This window comes from Callorhinus ursinus, unplaced genomic scaffold (assembly GCF_003265705.2).
Source record: "Callorhinus ursinus isolate GAN/ISIS: 27379988/994484 unplaced genomic scaffold, GSC_fseal_2.0 scaffold33, whole genome shotgun sequence".
Lineage (NCBI taxonomy): Eukaryota > Metazoa > Chordata > Mammalia > Carnivora > Otariidae > Callorhinus > Callorhinus ursinus.
In genome coordinates, this window is record NW_027397095.1 from 1,285,260 (window position 1) to 1,310,691 (window position 25,432).

Here is a 25,432-nt window from a genome sequence, read left to right on the forward strand (position 1 = left end):
TTGTGAGGGGAGCGTGAATCCTGCTGACAGGGAGGGACCCAGGAACCGTGGGAGAGGGAAATGTTCAGGTCTGTAAGAACTCAAGAGATAAGTAAGTTCATGTGAAAATCAGGAAAAGAATATTCTGACTTATTCTAAAATGGCATCTTCTCTATATTTTCATGGCTTTTCTTATAGCTGAAGCTAAAAGAAAGCCTGATGAAATGAACAGACATTTTATGAGTCTCAGGCAAGGCAAAAGTGTGGAGTATCCTGTTAAAACTAAGTGGCCACGCAAATGCATTGCAGTATCCTGAATTTGAGCCTGCAACAGATAAAAGACATTAGTGGAAAACCTGGAGAAATCCAAATAAAGGCTGTAGTTTAGCTAATTGTATTGTACCAATGTTAATATTTTAATTTGACAAAAGGTCTGTAGTTAGGTAAGATGTTATATGAGGGGAAGCTTGGTGAAACTAGCTTTTTTTTTTAAAGATTTTATTTTTAAGTAATCTGTATGCCAACATGGGGCTCCAACTTACACCCCCAAGATCAAGAGTTGCATGCTTTACTGACTGAGCCAGCCGGGGGCCCCAAGCTTTGTAACTCTTCTATAAATCTAAAATGATTTCAAAATAAAAAGTTTTCTTTTTAGTGGCTTAACTCTTACTTTCAACAGTGATGAGCTGTGATTTGTTTTTCATTTCACTGCACTGTGTTTGAAGATGTTTTGAAAATACACAGGATTGGGGGGGTGGATTATGATACTTTCACATACGCAGATTTTTTTTTTTATTTGAGAGAGAGAGAGAGAGAGTGCACGTGAGGGGAGGAGCAGAAGGGGAGGGAGAGGTACAAGCAGACTCTGCACTGAGCACAGAGCCTGACATGGGGCTCGATCCCAAGAGCCTGAGATCGTGGCCGGAGCCGAAACCAAACCAAGAGTGGGCTGCTTAACCGACTGAGCCACCCAGGGGCCCCTCACGTACACAGTTTTGAACTCTGCCCTTTTGTTGACAATGTATATAGGCCCTTTCACATGCCATTGAAGTATGTGAGTATAATCGTTAATATGCACAGTGTACTGAACCAACTTCTTACTGATGTACATTTAGATTGTTTCCACCTTCATGCTGGTATAAATAATGTTGCAGTGAACACACGTGTAGATATATCTTTGTGCTCACTTTTGGTGTTTCCTTGGGAGCGGAGACCCGAAAAAGTAAAATGACCACATCAGAGAATATAAACTTTTAAAAAGATCTTGATATACCTAGTACCACATCACCCTCCAGTAGGTTTTACCAATTCATATGCCCAGGAGCAGCATGTGAGTGCCCATCTCACTGCATCCTAATCAATACTGAGTCCTTCCCTATGTACTCGCTCTCACCTGGTCCCCTGCTGAGAATCTCACCTTCAACCTGTGGTTTTATAATGGCCAGGCTTAGTCCCCTACTCCTTCATTCTTTTACCATTTTTATATATAATTCCTTAACATGGTAGCTACCTGGGACATGATCTTTACAGGGAACATATTGTATTGATAGGTACCTGGAGATTCCCTTTCATTTCCAGGAATATTGTGAATTTAACATACAAATTTTGATTCCTTTTGATATTTACACACACACACACACACACACACACACACACACACACACAATATCATTGACAGAAGGGCGTTAGGAAAACAAGTGAAAGTTGCCATTTAGGAAGTCCTACCTACCCACTGGGGTTTGGAGAACACCAACCTGGCATGGGCTGGGTTGATTTGAATGCACCATTGTCCAGCGCTGCGCATTCTCATGCATGGTACGTAGCTTCTCAATAAACAGGACTAATGGCTGAAATCTGAAAACTTGCAGTATTGCGGTGGAGGCAAAAGGGCCTAGAATGTTTTTGGCGGTGGAAATGTCATTTTTGCTCCTAGCTCACTGTGTTGGGTGGCAGGTGAACTCAGGGCCCTCACTTGACACCAGTGGCTCTGGAGGAGAGCATGCTGGCCAGTGACCTGGTGGCCCATTCTGCATGGGGACCGCTCTGTCAGAAAACAAGCTGCCACCGCTGGCTACATGGTTCTTTCCGCTTCTGTCGCCCTTCACAGTCTCAGATCCTCTTGTATTTATAAGACTGCTTTAATAGTCTTGTCTTGTAATTACATCTGGAGACAGGAGACAGCATCTTTTGATAGTTCAAGTCCTAACGCATTTAAATTGCCCTCCTAACGCTGTAAAAGAGTCAAATTATATATTCTGGTTTGCACTAGACAGCAATAAATGTCAAGGTGCCATCCACTCTGGTACTTAACTCCTTGATGCCATCTGTTTTGGTGTTCCTTACCCGGATGGTACACTGGTGTTTTCCCATCTCCTGGCTCGAAAGGATCAAGTTGGGAGATAAATTTCACTATTCAAAATATATTAAAAGGCAGAAGCAGTTTATAAACATTGCTTTGGAAAGGTAGGCATCGCAATAAAGTCAAGGACAGGAACCTGATTCAGTAAAGGAAACATTTGACAAGATTGTCATCTACTTTATTTTTAAAGCTGCAATAAGATGTAATGACAAAAAGACCAATGATGCATTTCAGCCAAGTGATATGAACTCTTGCTAAACCAATGAAACTGTCAGTATACTATGGTTTCACATTTTCTATAACATACTAGGTCACCTTAGGACACTTAGTCACTTATGACTTTTTACCACTGATGCAAAATCAATTTGGCGATTTATAATCTTACATTTCATTATGAAAGTATATGATTCTGCACGAAAGCTGCTGGAGAAATAAGAGCTTTCTGAAGCCCATTCATTCCTCTCCTGTTCAGGTAGAATCATAAAGGAATAAAACCAATCACGTTGTCTGATGTTTTGAGACTTCGAGCAGTTTTTTGATTTCTATTTTTTTTAAAAGACATACCAAGTGTACAATTTCTAACCCCGGATGCAATTCTGAATGTTAGATAAAATTGCGGACATTAAAAAGTGAGAATTTTGACTGAAGAGCTCGCTTTTTCACCTACCTTTTTAAAGTTTTGCGTGTGTAGGCTGAAAGAACCCTTGGCTTAAGTATGCCAGAGGGCGGGCTTTTTTGGTGTGCTATATTTGGAGTTTGGAGCTCCAGCTCTCCTCAAAGAGATGGAGCAGATGGTTATTCATATTTAATACCGTCACATTTTTCAGTTTATTTTTTGGAAATTGTGAGTTACAGAATGATAAACCAGCTGTATTTGAGAGAGGGGTGGGGGAAAAGGAAGAGGAAGGGTTGGAAGCTTTATTGTTTTTATTTTATTTATTTATATTATTATTACTCATTATTACTATTGTTACACTTGCACTTGGAAATGCCTTCCCTTTTCTTCTCCGGGACAAATATGACACTGCTTTTGGAAAAACCAATGGCAGTAATAAAATGCACATGACAGATCCTTAGTTTTAGGTGCTTATTAGCACAGTCGAGGACAGATCTGCTTTCATAAGATCATATAGCACACAAGAACATAATTAACATTGACCGTATAGCCCTTTTCTTCTGTTATGAACTCAACAAGGGTTTCCTTTAACCCTCCCTCAGGACTATTCATCACACTTATAAACACATCTCCTGACCCCCACCCCCAAGCTTCAGTCACATGTGTGCCTCTGGCAACTATGGCTGCATTAACGCTGCACCCTTTATTATTTTTTTAAAGATTTTATTTATTATTTATTTATTTATTTATTTATTTGTTTATTTATTTATTTGAGAGACAGAGAGAGTGAGCGAGAGTGCAAGCGCACAAGCAAGGGGGAGCAGCAGAGGGAGAGGGAGTGGGGAGCCTGATGCGGGGCTTGATCCCAGGACCCCAGGATCATGACCCCAGCCAAAGGCAGATGCTTAATTGACTGAGCCACCCAGGCACCCCAATGGACCCTTTAAATGGGAGATTTAAATTTGAGCTTTTCTTCCTTTTTGGGTTTAAGTCGTGATCACAGGGCAGGCAGGGGTGTCCCCCGGTATTAATTTAGATTCAGCTTGTGATCCAGCATCTCTGGTTTGTACACGATGCAAAGACCGTGCTCCTGTGATTTGCCTGCCCCCATTGTCCCAGGTATTTCCACTCACTGGCATCCCTCCTATTTGTGTCTTCTCTCTCAGACTACAGTCTGAACACATGAGAACTCACCAAATGAATAGAGAAATACAGAGGAGGAACTGAATAATTAAAACGAGAGTTGCTTTGCACTTTCTGTCTTGCTGAGAAAGGTATTAGAGCAGGTTTAACTGGCTTCCTGTGCACCAGGCATGGGAACAGGCGCCTGCACCTGCACTGTCTCATTAAAACTCACAGCCACCTTGTAAGGTAGGCAGTATTATTCCCTATTTTAGAGATGAGGACAGTGGCTCGGGGAGATGAAGTAATTACTGTGATACAATGAAGTCTTGAGAAGCCAGATTACATAGGGAATGGTAGCACACACCATAAGAGGGGTTTAGAAAGTAGGTGAATGAACAGTTCTGGCTGTTTTTTTTTTTAATTAAGAATCATTTATTGGCATCATACCTATTAACTTTCAAAAATACAGAGAAGAAAATATAGAGAAGAAAATAATTCACTCATGATACTAGGACCCAGAGATAACCACTCTTAACAGCTTGGTTAATAGATTTTTTAATAGACTATAGATACACACACACACACACACACACACACACTTTAAACAAGGCTTATAATATACACACCATTTTATACCCTGCTTTTTAAACAACCTAGCAATATTTTGTGAACATTTTCCCGTGTTATTACATAGATGTCAACATGATTTTAGTGGTTCGGCAATATTCTGTTGTCTGGGTGTAGCATAATACATTTAACAAATCCATCTTGGATATCTTAATGAGAACCAGTCCTCTGGTTCAAGAATGCTCCCCTGATGTCATAAAATGCATGGTAATGTGGCTTGTTAAAATATGCCGATATGCATTTCATTATTAGGTAGCTATGGTTGAATGTACATAATGTTACCTACTTCTTTTCAAGCTGGTGGTTTCTTAGGACATCAGCCCAAAAGTCTAACTTTCACAGTTTCTGCTTAGACATCAACAGGCAACACTAAAGCCAATAACCCCCCACAGAGGCAGCTAGAAGGATGATGGCCAATCAGAAGGTGTAATTTAAGGGACACAGAAACTCTCTTTTCCCTGGAATTTTCACTGGACGAGTCCTCTGGGTTGGGCTACTGAAGACTGGTTAAAAGGCAGTTGTTGCTGTTAAATCAGTGTTGTGTCTGTTAAATCAGTTTGGTATATCCATAGACTAGAATATTATAAAGCCACTAACAATGATGTTTTTAAAGAATATTTCATGATATGAAAAAACAATCATGATATGTTAAAATTTTATAAGTAATAGGATATGAAACTATATATATATATATATATTTCCCCAGTTTGATTAAAAAACCATGTATACATCTATGCTACAATATCTGGGGATTTTTTTGGGTGGTAGGATAACAGCTCATTTTATTTCTCTTTACATTTTTCTGGATTTTTCAAAGATTTTACAGCAATACATATATTTACTATAAAAAAAGAAATCTCACTTGAGTGAGGGAAACATCAAACCATTACTCAATGCTCACATTTTTAAAAAGTAACATTTTTTTTTATTATTTACTATGTGCTAGGCTCTGTACTAGTATCTCAGTCTTTACAACAATGATGGAAGCTGCCATTATTGACCTTTTGAGGAAGCCATTTTGCCTAAGACAGCACAGCTTGGACCAGACAGAGCCAGGATTTGAACTTGTGTCTATTTCCAAAGCCTGCATGACGTGAGATAGAGTGGGGACAAATATAGGGAAGTTTATTTATTTTTAACTGGTTGAAAACCAAGCAGTCAAAGCAGTTCTGGGACAAGAAAATACAAGTTGATGGCCAGGATATAGGTACAGAGCATTTATGCTAGCAAAACCTGGGAGGTCCTTTGGCGCCAGGGTTAGCCCAGGGGCTCTGCATCCCTGGGGCTAATAATATCTAACCTCCCAGGGCTTTTGTGAGGATTAAATGAGACAATGCACATAAAGGGCACATGGTACATGCTTGCTCAACAATGTAGCTAGTATTATTATTTCTCTTATTTAGGACCTTGCTTGTTATAGGGATTAGAGGCTCCAAGAAGCCCGAGGCAGGACATGTTTACCCTAGTGAATCCTGTCACATCTTAATAGTCCTCAAACATTCCTGACCAGTTGAAATGCCTTTTATTTGAAACTTTCAAATAAACAAGCCCTAATCAGCTTTGTGGACCCCACCAGCTTTTTTTCAGAAAACTATTCTGCTTCTTGGGGGGTTATTTATTTACGCACTGAAGATAGGGACTTTGTGTAATACAAGGGAAGCAGGAGGTGATTGGTTTGGAGTTAATAGGCAAGCTTTCTTCCCCCCCCCCCCCCCTTTAACCTGAGGCGGCTTGATTGGGTTACGCTCCTTTAAGACTCTTGGAGAGTCTGGGAATTTTGAGAACAAAAGCTCTGTAGGGAGGCCACCAAACAGAGAAGGCTCTTCACCAATCTTTGTACATTCTTAAATTTTTCATTCTGTTCCCCCCCCCCTTCGGTCCCTTGAATTGAGTGGCATTATCTTGAAGCCATGGAGATTTAAGAAACAAGCAAGGTTGGCCTCTCTTTGTTGAGTTTATGAAAGCCATATTTAGTTTTAGGAGGAATGTATTTTTCCCTTGGGAGGCCCCTCTATACCTGCAGCCATCAGAAATTCCATATTAAAATCCCACATTTAAGTCTTTACAGCTAAAGTCTGTTCTTGCATGTCTGGACCAAGTCCAGCTGTCAGACTGAGATATTATTGACTTTCTCTTCTCAAGTGAGTGGTTTACATCTGCTGGCTCCATTTCTTTACCACTCATTCTGAAACACCTTGTAATCTGGCTTCTGCCACTGCCTCTTTGCTAAAATTGCTCCCCTGCAGATTACCAGCAACTGACTTTTTGCTGAATTCATCAGGGCTTATTTTTCTTTCTCACCCTTGAACATCTCTCTTTGCTTGGCTTGTGACACTACATATATCTGTTTCCCTCCTACCTGTCTGGACATTCCTTCTCTCCTTTTTTGATGGCAGATTTTCCTCTTCCAGCCAAATGTGACTGTTCTCCAAAGGGAGGTCTTTAGTACTCTCCTCTCTTCATTCATTGGCATGGCTTCCACTTAACCACCTCCATGTAATTAACTCTGCAGGTCTGACTCCTTACCCATGCCCCAGTCCTGTATTTCCTATGGACTGATGATCATTAAAACGGTCTTGTGGAGTCAGGAATTGTGCCATGTACTTAATGTACATCATCTCCAATTCTTACAACACTCTTCAAGGCAGAGAGTCTTAAGCCCATTTTAGGTAAGAGGAAACCAGCTCAGATAAGTTACACACGGTTATATTTTTCCATATTCAGATCTCTAACCATCAACCAAAACTCAGCAGAGAATATCTTCTTCTCTGGCTCCGAACACCAAACTCCTTCTCCCTTTAAGGTAATGTCACTCTCCCACTTCCTGTTATATCACTTGCAGCCTGAGAGAGCTGAAAATCAGACAGGTAGTTGCTTTGGAATAATGCCCTCCCTCCCCGATAAAACCAACCCTTTCAACATCCCCCAAGCCCAACTCATTACGAACTCAATGCCTTGAAAACTGAAGTTCAAGCTATCCCCTACGGACTAGCAATTCCCAACCATGATGAGACCTAAGTCTGATAACTTTCTCACACTGCGCGCTCTGGGTTGCCCAGACTTAAGCTTGATTGGAAGCGCTCACGGTGCATTCGCCAATCCTCAAGGAAACACTCTTCCCAAGAGGGTCCCTCCCATGGGCGGGGCTAGCGGAGGTCCTGTGCAGTTTCCAGTGCACGACGGTAATCCCGCCCCTTTCCTGTCTCTAGGACCTGAAAGCCTATTGGAATGTGAATGATTTAGCAATGGTATTTCTATAGTATCAGGGCAACTTTCAATTCACTATTTTTTTTAAAGAAAATTACTTACAAATGTTGGTAGTTCAGTATTCCTAACAGCTGATGGAAAGCACATATTCACAGCTGATCTGGACATACCAATGTGTTGAGACAATGGGTTTGAAACCACTTCCACAGACTTTTAGGGAAGGCCCAAATGCCCCTTGGTGAGGGTCAGCTTTCTTCTCTGTGTGGCTCATTTGCTTAATGCAAAACATTTTAAACCTGATACTCCTTAAGAATCAGAGAATCGAGAAACTCTGCGTCTTTTTGAAGGCCGGGAACGGAACCACCAGGCACTAACCTCTCATTGAGGATTCTGCACGTGCCAAACCAAATGCTTTCCTTGGGCTGTTTTTACTCTGCTAGCATCTTTGTGACCATTTCATTTTTCAAAGGCAGTAATCTGCCATAGCTGCCATCATTTTCAATGGGAGCAGTACAAAAGGTCAGAAGTTCAGGTATATGCCGTCTTGTGAAGTGAGGCTAAAAGAGAGTATAGACCCATTGAGAGATTTTGGTTATCTGTTCAGTACTTCAATTTCTTTTAGGAAAGCATGGGAGCCCAGAACTGTGGTGACACCGCTCTTCAGTCAGACTTGACTAGGATGGCAGCATGGTGTTGAAGGATAAACATATTCAGATTAGCCTTTGGTGAATTATCTTCTTTTTTTAAAAAAAAGACTTTTATTTATTTATTTATTTATTTATTTTATTTATTTATTTATTTATTTATTTATCAGAGAGAACGAGAGCAAGAGAGCATAAGCAGGGGGAGCGGCAGACAGAGGGAGAAGCAGGCTCCCTTCTGAGCAAGGAGCCAGATGAGGGACTCAATCCCAGGACCCTGGGATCATGACCTGAGTTGAAGGCACACGCTTAACTGACTGAGCCACCCAGGTGTCCATGAATTATCTTCTTAAGGAAATTAGAATATTTTTTTAAATCGGAAGAGCTGGGTATTTAATCACTGGCATGAAAAGAAGATAGAAAGCTGGTGTGTTTTCCAGGATTTTTACCTGTATCTGGTTGAGCAAATGTGTAAATATGTCCTACATGCACTGCGTACATATGTGCTTTGTCCGCAGCTAACACAGTGCCTAGCATGTACTTGGGGTTAAATTAAGATTTGTAGAATGAATTTGTTCCTTTGGCAAAATGAATATTAAATAGTTCTGAGTTTTTAAGACATGTTCCCTATGGTGGTTAGCATAAAGAAAAGTTTGATGGGGGTAGAATCTAATTTGAAAAAAAAAAACATGGAAATGCTTATGTTTTAGGAAAAAAACTTTATTCCGAAAGGTAAAATATTAACAGTGTCTCACCAGGCTACTTTTTTTTTTTCTTCTTGAACTATAATATAGAGAGCATTTTTCACCTTTAACTTAGCACACGCCAATTAAGGTCGAGGGCAGTGGGGAGGAGGTCAAGTTGAAAAGGCCACTGGGAAGCATCACTCCCATCTGGTCACAGTGGGCCACGGAGGACCTGCATCAGATTCCCTGGGAGGCTCGATATGTTCTTGGGCTATCCCTGCAATTCTTATGCCCTGCAAGCGAAGACTTTGGCCTGATGCTGGTTAGAGTCTGCCTAGCAGCCAAGGTGACCTGTGACATCCTATGCCCCTCTGAGTAAAGTTACTGAATAGAAGTCTAATTACAGCCAGTCTAGCACGTGGGGAATCAATTCAATCAAGAAACGGTCCTAAGTACCTACTATGTGCTCACATTGTGTGATGTCTTCTGTGGAAGTGTGAGACATGGTCCTTAACCCAGAGATGCCGAAAGGCAAGGCAATGACAGATGAAACAGACAACAGTAGCAAGTAGTCCGAGAGGCATAGTTGGAGAAGCAACTGTGAAGATCAGGTAGTATAAACTTTCCAGTGGCAAGGAAGATGGGGTCAGATTAGAAATAGAATTTCCCAAGGTTTGCCAGACAATCGGTAGAAGTTGGAGCTACTACTCAAGTCTTCTAATTCCTAGATACTTTTTTCATTCTGTCATATAGGTGGTTATGTGACATTTTGACATGCTTGCACTGATCAGCTATTTTGATGCTGGGAACTTTTTGATGAGGGCCATTTTGACATGAGGGGAGGGAACTTCTGCAATGCCCTGCAAACAGACTAATAAAACATTCAGCTACTTTTTTTAATTATCAATTAATATGCAAACCAGACAGTCTCACCCCATCCCTCTGCTTCACTTCATTCCTCAGCCTTGAAGGTGGAGATCGGGGATGAGGTGGGAGTGGGGGGTCAAGGGTGGAATGGGCATCATGGATAGGGTGAAGCTCAGAGAAGGGATGAGGGATGGGATGGGGGGTCAGGCACCATCTGGCAGGCAAAGCCCACATTGCCATCATGTGTTCTCCACACTGGCTCATCTTTAAAAGCCATTAATCATTCTGGGCACATTATCTGTTCATTCTCTGAGAATTCTTTTATTTCTTGACTAGTTTGTTTCTTAAAATCTCTGATTCCAAACTTTCAAAGGGGCAGGAATGGAGTAGGGAAGGATATTTGGATCACAGTATGGTCCCATCGTCCCAGGTGCAGGCTCCACTGGGAATCCTTGAGTCCGTGACTCAGTTGTCTCCTTAATACTCCATGTAATACACTGTGGAAAAGTAATAGGTTTTCGCTATTTTCAAAAGCATAAAGGTGTCAATATCACGTTTTGAGGGAATAAGACTGGTAGGCTCTTTCAAGGTTTGTCCTCTTTCAAAATCTAACAAAGTGAAGAGTATGTCTGGGTTTTTTTTTTTTCCTGATTATAAATGGATGAAATTTTCACTTTCTCCACGCAGTATTTAGCATAAAATTATTTTTAAAGATTTACCCTGAACGATGAAGACTATAATGCAATAAAGGGACACATATTCAGATGTGCATACTGAAGACAATGGCAAGGGGCTATTCCCTAGAATCTGGGTAAGGACAGAGGAAGAAGCGTCAGGGAGGTAAGTGATCAACAGCCTCCAGTGGTCCGTGTTTCTCATGGCTGCAATCACAATGCCTGCATCAGAGCAACCACGCCAGAATGTCAAATATAAATATAGGATGTCTGGTTCTTAGCAAAACATTTGAGAGTCTTTCTGTAAAATCCTTGTGCATAAGATTGTGAAATTTGACTGCATAACTAGTCATTAGGCAAATTCACAGCTGGTTGAGCAACTGATGCGGTATCATCTTGGAGGAAGATGTTTTAAGTTAAGGGCCAGGGAACGGCTTTTCGGCTCTACCTGGGCATTCATTCATTGAACAAGTACTGAGCGCCTACGATGTAAAAGGCTGCCTACTTAGCACTGTGAGGAAAACAGGGTTGTCCAGATCGTGGCCCCTGCCCCAAAGCAGCAGATTCTTGATCATAACTGATCACAAAGACAGGCTTTCTACTTTGCAGATGATCTAGAGCTGGGTGGCGTGGCTTAATGTATAGGATGACAGAATCCAGATTTAAAATGACCTCAACTTGTAGGAACTCTAGGTCAAAACCTACAAGATGAAATTTAACAGTGATAGATGTAAAGTCTTGAATTTAGGTTTAAAAAATTGCATATGTACAGGATATGAGAGATGTGACTTGGCAGCCGTTTATGTAAAAAGTTCTTGGGGATTTAGTTGATCACAAGTTTAATATGAGCCAACAATGTGGTGTAGCTTATTTTTTTTTTAAGCAAAACAATTTTAGGCTGTATTAGAAGCATGTGTGCTGATCAGACCACATCTGGAGTATTATGTTTTAAGTATAGTCACCACATTTTATGAACATTGACAAAGTTGAGTATATCCAGAAGATAGTGACCAGGATGGATCTGAAATGATGTCACATGAGAAATGGTTGAAAGGAAGAACCGAGGAGATTTAGCTTTTACTTCAGGCCTCCGTTTATTTTATTTTTTATTTTATTTTTTTTTAAAGTAGGCTCCCTGCCCAATGTGGGGCTTGAACTCATGACCCAGAGGTTAAGAGTTGCATGCTCTACCTACTGAGCCAGCCGGGTGCCCCTAGGCCTCAGTTTAGACCCTTCAAGTCTTGGTTAGGTTCCCTTGTTATGTATTCTCACACTCTGGACAACCCCCCCCCCCCGTCTTCCTCCTTAGGCTCGGGACAAGATATCTGTGGGGCCTAGTACTGTGCTTGAGACGGGTGGGTCCTCAGCAATGTTTAGAGAATGAGTGAGTAGAATTTTCACATGTGAGGGCCTTGGGGAAAACTGATGAAAAACTGTAGCGCTTGGCATCTGTAGTCATTAAATAAAAGGACAGAAAAGGAACTTAAAAAGTTCCTAAAAGCTTTAGAATGGGTCTTTTTTTCCCTCATGTTCTTTTGGCCTTTGCTAGGACCCGATACTGGATTTATGTGTCTGCTTTAACATAAATCTTAAAAAGCATTCTCTCTAGAAGGAGCATTTAAAAAAATGAGTTCAAGTTCAGGGACCGGTTATCAAGGACATGCAAATGAAAACAATGAGATAACATTTTTTAACACACAGATTAGAAAAGAGTATCTAAAAAATATAATATCCATTGCCAGTGAGGATTTAGTCAAGTGGACACCCTCATGCATTTCTGGTACAACCCTTTTGGAGCAGCATTTTGGCAATATGTATTATTCAAGGCCTGGAAATATTCATGGTTAAATCCAATAGTTCCACTTCTGGGACTTTGTTCTATGAAAGCCGTCCTGAATACAGAAAAAAAGAAAGCTTTATGAACAGAGGTGTTTTCTGATAACAAAAAAAACTGGAAACAACAAAATATTTAATAATAGAGGAGTGCATGGTTATATAAACTGTGATATGTCCATTCGATAGAATGTTATAAAGTCATTAGAGTTTGTAGTTTTCAAAGGATACACAGCTGTGTATATATAGTACAACTGAGTGAAAATAAATAAATCTAAACCTGTGTGTAGAAAAATCCTGGAAAGTCTCACACCCAAATGTCAACATTGGCTGTTTTTCAGTGTGAGAAGATCATTATTTTCACATTTGGTCTCCTTTTTTGCATTCTCTAAATTTTTCTTTAAAAGGCATTTTTACACTGAAGACAATTTATAGCATGCCCTGTTAGGTCTAGGAAGAGACCTGTAGAGTCTAGGCCTTCAGCCCTGCTGTGTATCACCAGTTTTATGGACGGCATTCTGAAATTGTGTGGAAAAGACAAACCCGAAAAACTTCAGAACAAAACTGATTTTCATTCTAAATTTATTTTAACTTAATTTTAATTCACTTTAATCCAAAACACATATATTGGAGCGCCTGGGTGGCTTGGTCGTTAAGCGTCTGCCTTTGGCTCAGGTCATGATCCCAGGGTCCTGGGATCGAGCCCCGCATCGGGCTCCCTGCTCAGAGGGAGGCCTGCTTCTCCCTCTCCCACTCCCCCGGCTTGTGTTCCCTCTCTCACTGTCTCTCTCTCTGTCAAATAAATAAATAAAATCTTTAAAAAACCCCACGTACATGTAACTACATCATGAGCAACTTTAGATCAAGGGTATGTGAGTGAACTTCTCAAATGAAAGATGATGCAACTGTTCGAAAGAAAAAAGGTCAGCATCCCAGATTCTAGAGAGCAAGGTACCTTTTGCAAAGGGAAATGAAAAAGTGCCTTGTGGGTAGTAGGCACTTTAATAAAGTCTTGAATGACTGGCTCTTGGAGGTGAGGAGGGACAGATGAGAGATGGATTGCTAATGCGTAAGATTGAATGTCTTGATGGATACAGAAGAACCTGGATACCAGGTATTATCTTGTCAAATCAAAATCTGTTCGAAGGGATATTTAGATATTGCTCAGATGTATCAAAGTTCAAGTTGTCAGACCTCTGTATATTGTAAAAATGCATCCATTACAAGTAGTTTGCACTAACCCATGACTCTAGATACTCAATCCAGTTCAATTCTTCTATGAAAGCTACTAGTAGTTTTCCCAATATCCATTGTTTAATTTCACATGCATAGTACCTGTTCACAGGCACGTTTGATGTAAATTTCGTTGTGGGCTACACATTAATGCAGCCTGTCCCCTCATCTTTTTCTAATGACGGCAGGGATTTTTGGTCCTCGAGTCATTATTGTTTTCCTAATCCCACTTAAAAAAAAAAAAAAAGGGCACTGCCTACCTCAGAAAACCGAATGGTTCTGTTTTGTTTGTGATATTGGGGGAGATCAGCAGTCTACCAGGGGTAAATAACAGATCCGGTTTCACTGAGAATGTTCAGAATGTTTGAAGACCATCTAGGTTTGAAGAAAGTGGAATTTTTACCTATGTTAACATTCAGTGATCTTGCTTTTTGCAACTTCAGCTCTACTTAACATGTATATTTATTTCTGTGGCATTAACTTCCTCCTGTTTTCATGTATATTGCATGTTAAGGACAATACTGTTACGAAGGTGAATTTAGTAACAATGATTTATGTTCTTTACCTATTTTTTTGTCCTTTCTGTCTCCCCTCTCCCGTGTTTTCCCCTCTCTTATTTTAAATATTTCCTTCATCTTTTCTTGTATCACCTTATTTCTATCCCAGTGGGAAGCAAACTGTTCTTCAGAACTGGTCAAGTCCCTTCTTTGGGGTTGTCTTTTTTTTTTTTTTTTTTTTTACCCCAAATCTCTGCTAAATGAAGACTTTCATACATCATTGGATTGGCATTTCTACAAAGCCAAAGAATGGAGAGTCTTTGAGAATGGATTTGATAATGCATTTTCTTTTAAGATGTCCTAGGCTGGTTGATGCTGACAAGAGATTTTCCATCTGATAACCTAAAGGTGTGATCTCCTTGGGATGAGTATTCTTACATGGGGATCTGGATAACTTGAAAGAAAGCTGTGTACTTCAAAGCTCCCTTCACCTTAGCCACAGTCAACTTTATAGTCTCACTGGTCTGGCAAGTGTTAATAGCTTGATCATTTGCCTGCAGATAACTCCACTGGAACCTGTAGATTATTTCAGTGGGGGATAGCCAGTGGGCCTTTGATCTCCATTTAGATAGAGATAGAATAATTCAGAAGGAATTCTATTGGAGTGATTTATGGCAGAGACAGCCCAATTTTATGAATGTTTCCCCCCACCCCAGTATGTCCAAAACATGTTGGCAGATCTCAGTAGAAGATGTACTCTTTCCATTGTTACCCCTTTCCATGAAATGGGGTTCTTGGGGATATGATTTTTCGACCCCCGTTCTTTTTTTTTTTTAACAAAATTGTTTTAAGAATAAGTGTCTGCTGATCGTTAAACATGTAAAATATTGGTTCTTGGTGAGGACAGGGGAAAAAGTGATTTTTGAAAGGAGCAGATGGTACCCCATGGGGTGAAGATGATGTGGTAAATTTGCTTTCTTTACCGTGTGCATAAGATCATGTACAAATGGCCAGAAAGCGAATGAAAGGTACCCTTGAGGCCATTTGCACTTAGCTGTCAACTCTCTTTCAGGAAAGGCTCTTTTTCTTTATTTTTCTTTTTATACAAATCTAGGCCCCAATGTTGTTTGTTAGTTTCTTTTATGGCTGCTTATTTAGTGCTGCTTCATCAAGGGCTTAGGTTTCTCTTTGAAGTATCTGAGTCCTACATCTATAATGCTATTCTTAAAGCCTCTAGTGATTAACTAGACTGGAGCCAGTGACCTAGCCAGCATCTTTTGCCTTAACTGCCTCCTGCCTTCTTAGCAACATTTGCGTCTGTGGGGGTAGATATGCTAGAAAGATTATTGGTGGTGGCACATTTCCTCCTTGGTGGCTTTCTTGGTCTTGGGAACATCTTCCCCGTCTCTCTCTGGGTAGCCAAGGACTCTGTTTTCACAGCTAAGACTTGCCTCCTCTCCTTCTCAAGCTGGCTTGACAGTGGTCTCAGCACTTAGTTTTATCATTCTCTAGCCTTTCATGTATTTTCCTTTTTTATTTCCCAGTTAGTTTGTAGTGCTCTGGGGTTGGGGGGAGAGACTATGTTTTATAGAATAATTCTTTTTTTTTTTTAGAATAATTCCTTTCTTAAGATGTATGTGGTCTAATGACACACTTTATTGTCTCACAGTTTGAGACCAGAGGAAGAAATGATATAAGAAACAGAGGGCTCTGGAATGTCAAAGAAAAAAAAAAAACAACAACTTCAGAGACAGGAAGGATTGGTACTAAGCTCTCCTTAAATACCAGTTAAAACAACGTCAGATATAGATATCAGAAAACATAAGCTGGATATAGATGAGAATGTTAATGTTTATTTTAAGGTTATAGCACTGGGATCCAAACACTTCAGCTGTACTCCTGCCCTTTAGATTGTGTTGGGGATCTGTTCCTCAGTACTGGTACAGCTGTTGCGAAAGTCCTCAGGGGCTGTGACGATGGAGATCTCCTGGTCCCTTTGTCATCCGAAGGCCAGCGCCACCCAGGTTGCCAGCCAGAGAGCAGGGAGCCTGTGAGCCAGGCCATCGGTGCCTTCCTTGCTGTTCCAGCTGCAGGCTTGTGTGTGTCCTTTTCTCCCCTCAGTCACTTTTTTTTTTTTAAAGATTTTATTTATTTATTTGACAGAGTGACAGCGAGAGAGGAAACACAAGCAGGGGGAGAGGGAGAGGGAGTGGCAGGCTTCCCATGGAGCGGGGAGCCGGATGCGGGACTCGATCCCAGGACCCTGGGATCATGACCTGAGCCGAAGGCAGACGCTTAACGACTGAGCCACCCAGGCGCCCCTCCCTTAGTCACTTTTGCTCAGTGTGTCAGGGTCAGGGCTAATCAGAATCCAGAGCCAGAATTAGGACAGTGAAGCAGAAGACCACCGTGCACCAGAATGGCGAGTGAGGAAGGGAGGAGAGCGGTCGGAATGATGAGAGCCAGCCCCCTATTGGCTCCCCACCGTGCTGCCCTTTCCTTCTCTGCCAATGGCTTGCTGCGAAAGTGATACCAAGTTCAGTATCCGAGATGTGAACAAAAAGGAAGTTCAGTGCAACATTGTTTTATAATGGTGAACAATTGTGAATGGTTGTATGAAGCACAGTATGATAAAACCATTAAAAATGGTGGTTTCAGAGATTTTTAATGACAGTTGAAAAATGCTCACGAAATAATATATATGTAAAAACGCAACATATCTGATCCCATTTGACCAATATAATACACATAGAGAAAATGCTATAAGGAAATTACTAGCATATTAATGGAGATTGTTTTTGCATGGTAGAATCACGGGTAGTTTCTTCGTATTGTATATTCTAAAATTTCCATAATGTAGATTTATAATTCTTTTTTTTAAAGTATAATCTCCATTTTATTTTTATTTTTTCCAGAGAACAGTTTCTCTTCAGTCCTTAAGGACTTCAATGCTTACATGGGCTTTGGTGGAGGTGGTGGGGGTAGCACCTTCGGGTCTAAATTGGAGTGGGGGTGGGGATGTTGGGTTCTTCCCTGCTTCAGGGGAGCGATTCTAGACTACCTTGCTGTGAATGGCTCGCACAGTAATATAGTTGCAGACAGCTTGGGACGCACAGAGGCATCGAAGACACTCGCTTTGGGAATGCCCCTGGTGGCAGCAGCCTCTACTGTGGCGCCAGTAAGGAACTTCTTAATGGCCTTGACCTTGGGTATGCAACGGGCACACTTGGTGCCGCAGATAGGCTGTATGTGGCCACGGTCCTTTGTGGCGCGATCATTGTTCCTTCTTTTCATGGTCATCTTCAGTTAACTAGGAAGACATAGGTTGGTAGAAAGGTTCAGAGAAGATGAAGCCTCGTACCTGTGTTTTGTTGCATCCCCAGATATCACGCCTGGAGTGAGGTACGTACCTCTGATGTTCCCTCAGGCACCATGGCTAGTCTGTCTGGATGGCCTCTGACTCTTAAGAAGTGTGTCGAGTTGCTCCTTCTTGCTACCACCACTTGATTGCACTTCTTTATTGAAAACACACCCATTTTTTTTCTCACAGACTTTATGCACAGGACCCTCTATGTGCCAGGCAATCAATAAATATTTGATTGATCGTTCTCAATGCAAATTCAACATTTAACATTCAAATACTGAAGTTTCCCTAGTGCCAAAAAACAAAGAAGTCTCTGCTAGGAGAATGCCTGCTTGAATACTTTGAACCAGCTACTATAGATCAGTTGGCATGTGTGTGTTCTGCTTCTGTGCTTTAGTTTAAGTGGAACTTAATAACCACTAGACTACCAGTCAAATCACTTGTTTAATGGCCCCCTAGAAAATCAGGACCCTCCAATGGTTGGCAGGAAACCCGGAATCCTAGAATTCAGTTAAACAGTTGATTGAACATTCCTTGAACTAGGCTTCTGGATTGGGGGGTGGTGGAGGGTGGGGGTAGCATTTATGTAGATAATGGTTCAGACTCAGTCCCTGTTCTCTGGGATCTTACAGTCCAGTGGAGTGGGGGTCACTGATGATGAGCATTCTCAGGGAAGACACGCTTTGACAACCAAGAGCCATGCACCGCATTTGGTTGGCAGTGGCTGTGAATGCCAGGCTCCCAAGGTGCTGGAACAAGGAGGAGAAAGACGAGATGTGTGTGTGAGAGACAGCGGAAGAAGGAACAAGGGATGGCCGTAAGAAGACCATAGATGTGGGAGGTAGGGCTCCATTCAGTAACGTGCTGATGTTGGCTGGGGCTGTCATGGGGTCAGGGCACACCCAGCTCCGTGTCCCACACCGTATGAGACTGATGTTCATTATAATAACCAGAGCCATTGAATGGCTTATGTTTCACATACAGAACTCCATTTACAAACAAATATAAGAAAGATCCATAGAGCAACGCATAAGTATTTAAAAAGTTACTTTTTATCCAAGAAGACCTCAATCCGCAAATACTTAACAAAGTCAGACATGAAGGGGGATACCAGAAACCCACGCGTGTGCCTTTGAGCTGTTTACTTAGCTGGGAAGCCCAGACGTATACAAATGGAAAGTTTACTCTTGTTTTAAGGCAGCGCGGGCCAATTGCTGATAGACAGTAATGGCTGGCGGAGCAGAGGGGGATGGTCAGCTCCCTGGGGCTTTGGGCAGTCGGGAAAAGTTTCCAGGTTCTTGAGCTGGCCTGCGTGGTTGGGCAGGATTTAGGTTGGCCCAACATAATGCCAGATCTGCAGAAACGTGGTCTTTTGCCCTCTGAGAAGTTGCAGTGTCTGACCTGCTCTCATAAACTCCTCCCCAAAACAGGCTTGTGCACTTAGCAGTAATAAATTGAACCGTCAACTCCTTAAAGCACACCTGGTTGATAATTAGCTCAATCACATTGTGTTTCGGTCATTACCCTTGGATTTCCCAAGGATGAGCTTAATTCATCTCCCACATTAAAGTGAGTGCCTGCATGACCCAAACTCGACTGAATAGAATTTCTGTCTCTATTATGTCAATTTAATGCTGTGGTAGTTTTATTGCAAAATAGGTATTGGGTTACAATTTGCCACCCAAATATCTGCGCAGAAATTGTTAATGTGTGCTGTAAAAAGATCTCCAATGGCAGAAGGCTCTTTTTTATCCTAAACGTGCTTGATCTGAAGGCAGACAAAAGAGGAAATGAGCTGCAACTCTGATTCGGGGAATTTAGAGTTGATAAGATGAACTGTTGTTTATTCAGAGACTACCTATTCAGGTTTTATAGCTTATAAACGTATTGATAATGGATACAGCCCCTTGCTTCCAAGGGTTTACAGAGCTTATTTTGTGTTTTAACCACACTCCCTTCGCCTCTGACCTGCTGCTGGTGGCGTATGTGCTCTATTACCAAAGGAGGAAGGCAAAGGGGCACCTTTATTGTATCGGATTACTAGCCAGATGCCTGGAATGCTCACATCTACTCACTGGTTGCTGTTTAAAAGGGAAAAATACAGATCTAACCACTTCTAGGAATGGTGCCAGGTGTCTGTACTAAGGCAACCCAACTCCAGAAGGCTATAAAAATAGCCCCCAAGTAGTAGGTTCTGATTTCCCACTGAGCTGACCAATAAATCCACCAACCAGTTAATTAAAAATGCTGGGAGGGAATGTTCATCCTCCATTACCCACCTGTTCTTGTGAATACTCATTGGTTACAAACGGGAGGCTACAACTTAGCGTGTCAATGTCCGGATTAGGAAACTCTCTTGCTCATTTTCACATCCATCCGGAGATATAAATGGCCAGTGTGGTTGCCTGATACTCCTACTTGGGTGTCAAGGTTTATTTGAGGCCAAAGCAATGTGAGGCTGCCAAAGACAAACCCAGTTATTACACTTGCCTTAGCGTTTCCGGCACCATCCGGAAGATCATATTTGGACAGCCTACCTCATCTCTCCCTTGTTCAGGCTATGAGTTTTCCTCTAATGTGCCAAAACCTGACGGAAAGCCTTCCTGCCCTGACTGCTGCTATGAGCAGTATAGCACAATAGACTGAGAGGCAGAGAGTGCTAGAAGTTGAATCTTCTAGAATTTCAACTTGATAAAACTTAAAAAGAAATCAGTCAGTAAAGCAAGCAAAACCTTGGACAGAGTAGACCATCAATATCATCCTAATCACTAAAGTCGTTAAAAGGTACACAAAGAAAGTAATAGTTATTGGACTCGGGTTAAAAGCTGGAAAGAGGAGGGGCTCCTGGGTGGCTCAGTCGGTTAAGTGGCTGGCTCTTGATTTCAGCTCAGGTCATGATCTCGGGGTCTGGGATCGAGCCCCACGTCAGGCGTCCCACTCAGCGGGGAGTCTGCTTGAGGATTCGCTCTCTCCCTCTGGCCCTCCCCCTGCTCGTTCTCTCTCTCTCTCTCTCTCTCAAATAAATCTTTAAAAAAAAAAACTGGAAAGAGGAAAGCAGCGGGGGTGGTGGAGAGTGAGGGAGACACAAACTCACTGAACACAACTGGTCACCAAGAACCTTTTCTGAGATACCGCTATTAATGAATTATGTTTCTTGCAGAGTTTTTTTCTAAATTTTTTATTGTTATGTTAATCACCATACGTTACATCATTAGTTTTTCATGTAGTGTTCCATGATTCATTGTTTGTGCATAACACCCAGTGCTCCATGCAGAATGTGCCCTCTTTAATACCCATCACCAGGCTAACCCATCCCCCCACCCTCCTCCCCTCTAGAACCCTCAGTTTGTTTCTCAGAGTCCATCGTCTCTCATGGTTCGTTTCCCCCTCCGACTTACTCCCCTTCATTCTCAGAGTTTTTTTCTTTTTAACTTAGAGGCATTTTGATGGAAAAGAGAGAATGCTCATGAAACTTGACTTCTAGACAGGGCTCTGTCAGAAGTCCATTTCCATTTCCTAGGGCTCGGTTTCCTCCATCTGCGAACCCGTTGGCCTAGAGAAGCACTAGTGATTCTTTGCCTGCACCCTAAATTCATGGGACAGTTGGCTTTTGAGTCTTTATGAATTGGAACTAGAAGTTTTTTTATAGAGTGAAAAGTTTTGGGAGAGACTCCTGAGTCCAAGGGTACAGAAGCTTAGCAAGGACAGAAACTTCTCTTCCAAGTGAGGAATTCTTCAGTCATCAGGAAGCCTGATTGATTGGGGTGGATATGCAGATTGCTTTTTTCATGCTTTCGGGTTGCATGTGAGTGTGTGTTCGGTTCCAAGATGCTTCTAGAGCTGAAGCTCTTATATGATTTGCTGTGCATTAGCAGGATATGAATTATGAATTCTGCTTATACTTGATCATGAAGACCACAAACTGGGACCCTATCATCTGACAGTCTAACGCATGCATCCCTTTCTCTCCACCAAAAGGGGTTTGTAAATTATCATTAGGCTTGAGATACCGACCCTTTACATAACACCTCTATGTGCTGCTACCTGAGATTTCTTTAACAAGGAATGTCAGGGAGACTCAGAATCACATTATGGGAGAGGAAGTTGAAAGAACCGAAACTTGGGGGATTAGAGTTTCAGGGGGCCATGCTGCCTGTTATCAAAAATGTGAAGGTTTCTCAAGTCAAAGTAGAAACTTGGGTGTGTGTGTGTGTGTGTGTGTGTGTGTGTGTGTGTGTGTGTGTGTGTGGTTTTGGTGTGGGAGGAGGCAAACTGGGATTAATGGAGGAGAGTCTAGGTAGACATAGATTTCTTAAGCCAGGCAATAACTTTCCAGCAATGTAAGCTGTTCAAAGCAGGGAGAATGAGTTACCTCAAGGAGGGGGCCAACTTCCCACTGCCAGGCCCCATCACGGAGTTGGGGTTAAAAGTTAGTTTCTTTGAATGGAAGCTGGACTCTGTTTTCTGGAGTCGACCTGTAGGGATCCAGTGGTCTGGGGATGCCCGCACTACAAGGAACAATTCCAGGGCCCACACCCTGTCTCACTTGTATCCTCTGCACCTAACGTCGGGCCTGATCACAGAAGGAGCTCAGAAGATGTTTGTTGGCCAACTGATTGAGTGACAATGTAAGTAAGCAATAGATGCTTTTGGTCCCTCAGTCAAGTGTATTAAATTGGTTCCCATGTCTATGGTGTCCCCCTTTTCTTCAGATGTTCCTATGCCTTTCACTCACAGCAACTCCCTCACTAACAACACTTGTCATTGTCAGAGCGCTAACACAGTTCCGTCCACAAAAGCCCCTTCCATAGCAATATAGATAAGAGAAAACACACGACTTTAACGTTAGGTAAGCATCAGCAGAGTTACGTGCATGTAAGGCAGCGCAAACGTCACCACGACGTCTGGCATGTCTTTCATGAATTTTGGTGGAGAAAATATTGATACAGAAAAGTGAAAGAGAGGGCAATTTAAAACTTCTCTTATTTCCTTGTGAGACAAGAGGATGCACCTTGTGAAAGACATCTCAGCCAATTCTAGAGGTATTTGCTTTTCCAAGGGTCGGGAGTCCATGAACATCTGTTGTAAAACTAAAAGGTTGAGCCTTTTTTTTTTTTTTCATCAGACCTAGTATGTTCTCAAGGAGATACCTGAAAAAGGGATAATGGGTAGACAGGGACTTCCCTCCTCAATAAAAATTTCATCATGGCATCACCAGACATGGTTAGATAGTGGGTGTTCCTCGTGGTTTTCTCAAGCTTCCTGAGGGTGAACTCATCTGTGGGGTAAAATGTCTTCCCAACAAGAGGCCACTGCATCTTGGAGCCGGAAACCTGCCTCTCGTCACCTTGGTTGATTCTATAGTTCCCATTTTTTAAAAATAAAACATTTTGGATGAGGCTTTGTACAAATAGAAAGGTCATATTAAAGGGCTAAACAGCTAAACCTCATGGGAAAATGCAATCTCTTTCCCCACAGTATAGCTTTAGAAGTCATTGGAAAGTGAGAGAAACTTCAAAACTATAATCTGATCAGAAGCTGAAGAAGATACCGATAGCTCTCTGAAAGCCTGGGCCCTGAGAAATATTTGGGCTAGCGCCTAATAAAGTAATTAAAGGCACATGTAAATCTTTGGTTGCTTTTGGCTGGTGTCTGACTGTGACTTTTGCTTAACCTAACCCGCACCCTGCCGGCAAAGGTTTCGCCGACTCTCCACTCGTGTGGACACTGCCTGTTTACCTTCATTTGTTCCTCTCTGAGGTCTGTAAAAGTCTCCCCGCGGATTCCTACAGGCAGCCTTTGAAGGTGGTTTGTCAGAGCAAGTATCTGGCTCTTTCCAGCCTGACCTTCTCTCTCTTTTGGTGTGTGGTGGCTTGAGGGTGTCACCAGAGGAATACTGCTTTTGAGCCACCCTGCTCACCATTTAGTGAAAAAAAAAAAAAATCCCAGCATCCTGTTTGGACAGATTGTCAGCTGTGACATTAGACCTTCCTGCTATGCAGAATGGCTTTCATCACTCTCCCACCCCATTCAGCAAGGTTAAAGGTCTCAGGAAGGTATTTGACTTGTGGCTCAGACTTGCCCTCACTGCTGAGCAATGATGGGTCTTTTTGCTTGAGCCACTTAGGAGGCGCCAACGGGAGGAGAAGTGAAGGAGCAGAAATGAGTTCATGACAGCATTTGAAATGAAGAGGGTGTCAAGAGGAAAATAGGATATACGCTGAAGGCTTTGCCTATAGATTTTTTTGTTTGTTTGTTTGTTTGTTTTTGAAATTCTGCTTAGGAAGTAAAATGGTGTTTTGTGGTGTTTAGTTCAAGGGTGGTAGAGGGAAGCTGAAAAAGAATATAATTTGTCTTAGATGAGAAGACCCTCAGAGGCAGGGACTGATGTCCCTTTGCCATTTCTGTTGTGATCCCAAATCTACAGATGACACTGTAGGTACCTTATTGACTATTGAAAGCTGTGGTGTACTTTCACGTTAGAAAAGTGTGTGTGTGTGTGTGTGTGTGTGTGTGTGTGTGTGTGTGTGTGTTCTCCAAAAAGGCATTCTGTCCTTTCTGGATTTTGTAATGTATAAATAATAAAGCCACAGGTGTTCATGATATTACCATTTTTATGCCAAGTTTAAGAAGACTCAGTCTAGGTGATTCCCAACTAAACTATTTGGGTGCTCTCACTGGGTGTTGCATAACATTCAGAACATTCTTGAAGCAAAATGATTTTTAGTTCATTTTAGGAAATCATTTTATATTCAAAGCTGAAGATTTTTGCAGAACATGCCTCAGAATTTTTTTAACAGGAGCCTTATTGAGATATAATCCATATACCGTGTACAATTCAGTGGTTTTTAGTATATCCACATAGTTGTGCAGTCATCACTGTTGTCTGATTCCAGAATCTTCATTACCCTAGAAAGAAACGCTTTACCTGTTAGCAGTCACTCCCCATGTCCTAGCCCCCTCAGCCCGTGGCAGCCACCATTCTACTTTCTATCTTTATGGATTTGCCTATTCTGGACATTTTGTATAATGGAATCATACAGTATTTGTCTTTTCATGTCTGGCTTCTTTCACTTAGCATAATGTTTTCAAGGTTCATCCATGTTGTAGCATGGATCAGAACTGTTCCTTTTCATGGCTGAATCATATTCTGTTGGCTGGACAGACCACGTTGTATTTATCCACTCATCAGGTGATGCCCATTTGAGTTGTTTCCATTTTTTGCATGCCCAGTAATATATCCTGAAGAAATAGCCAACTAGGTGCATAAAGAATTAGGTTATTTGTTGTGACATTATAAAAGTGGAAAACTGGAAATAACCTGAGTCTCTAAAATTAAGGGATTGGTTCAGTGATGAGAGCTATATGACGGAATACTGTACAGGTCTTAAAATGGTGTTGTAAAAGAATTTATAATGATGTAGAATGCTGACAATTTCTTGTTAAGCGACAAAATAGTACATAAAGTGTGATCCCACTTTTATAAAAAATGTGTTTAATATGCACAGAAATAAGGGTAGAACCATAGGTAACAGAAAACCATGGTTCTCTCTAGATGGTAGGATTACGAGGGAGGTTTTTTTCTTTTTTATCTCTATTTTCTAATTTTTCTAGAATTATCCCATAATTATTTATTGAGTGCATAGTATGTGCTAGACATTGTGGAGTGTGCATGTATTTTGTAATGAAGAAATGAAAAATTAATATTATTATTAAAAACAATC

The 25,432-nt window shown here is 41.6% G+C and overlaps 1 protein-coding gene and 1 pseudogene across 1 annotated transcript in view; one reads left to right on the forward strand and one right to left on the reverse strand.

Annotated features, from left to right (window-relative positions):
* The window catches only part of GPC3 (glypican 3), a 403,812-nt gene that overhangs the window by 59,854 nt on the left and 318,526 nt on the right, over positions 1-25,432 (forward strand). The gene's annotated exons all lie outside the window — the stretch shown is intronic.
* LOC112809147 (small ribosomal subunit protein eS26-like) lies at positions 17,297-17,644 on the reverse strand (annotated as a pseudogene).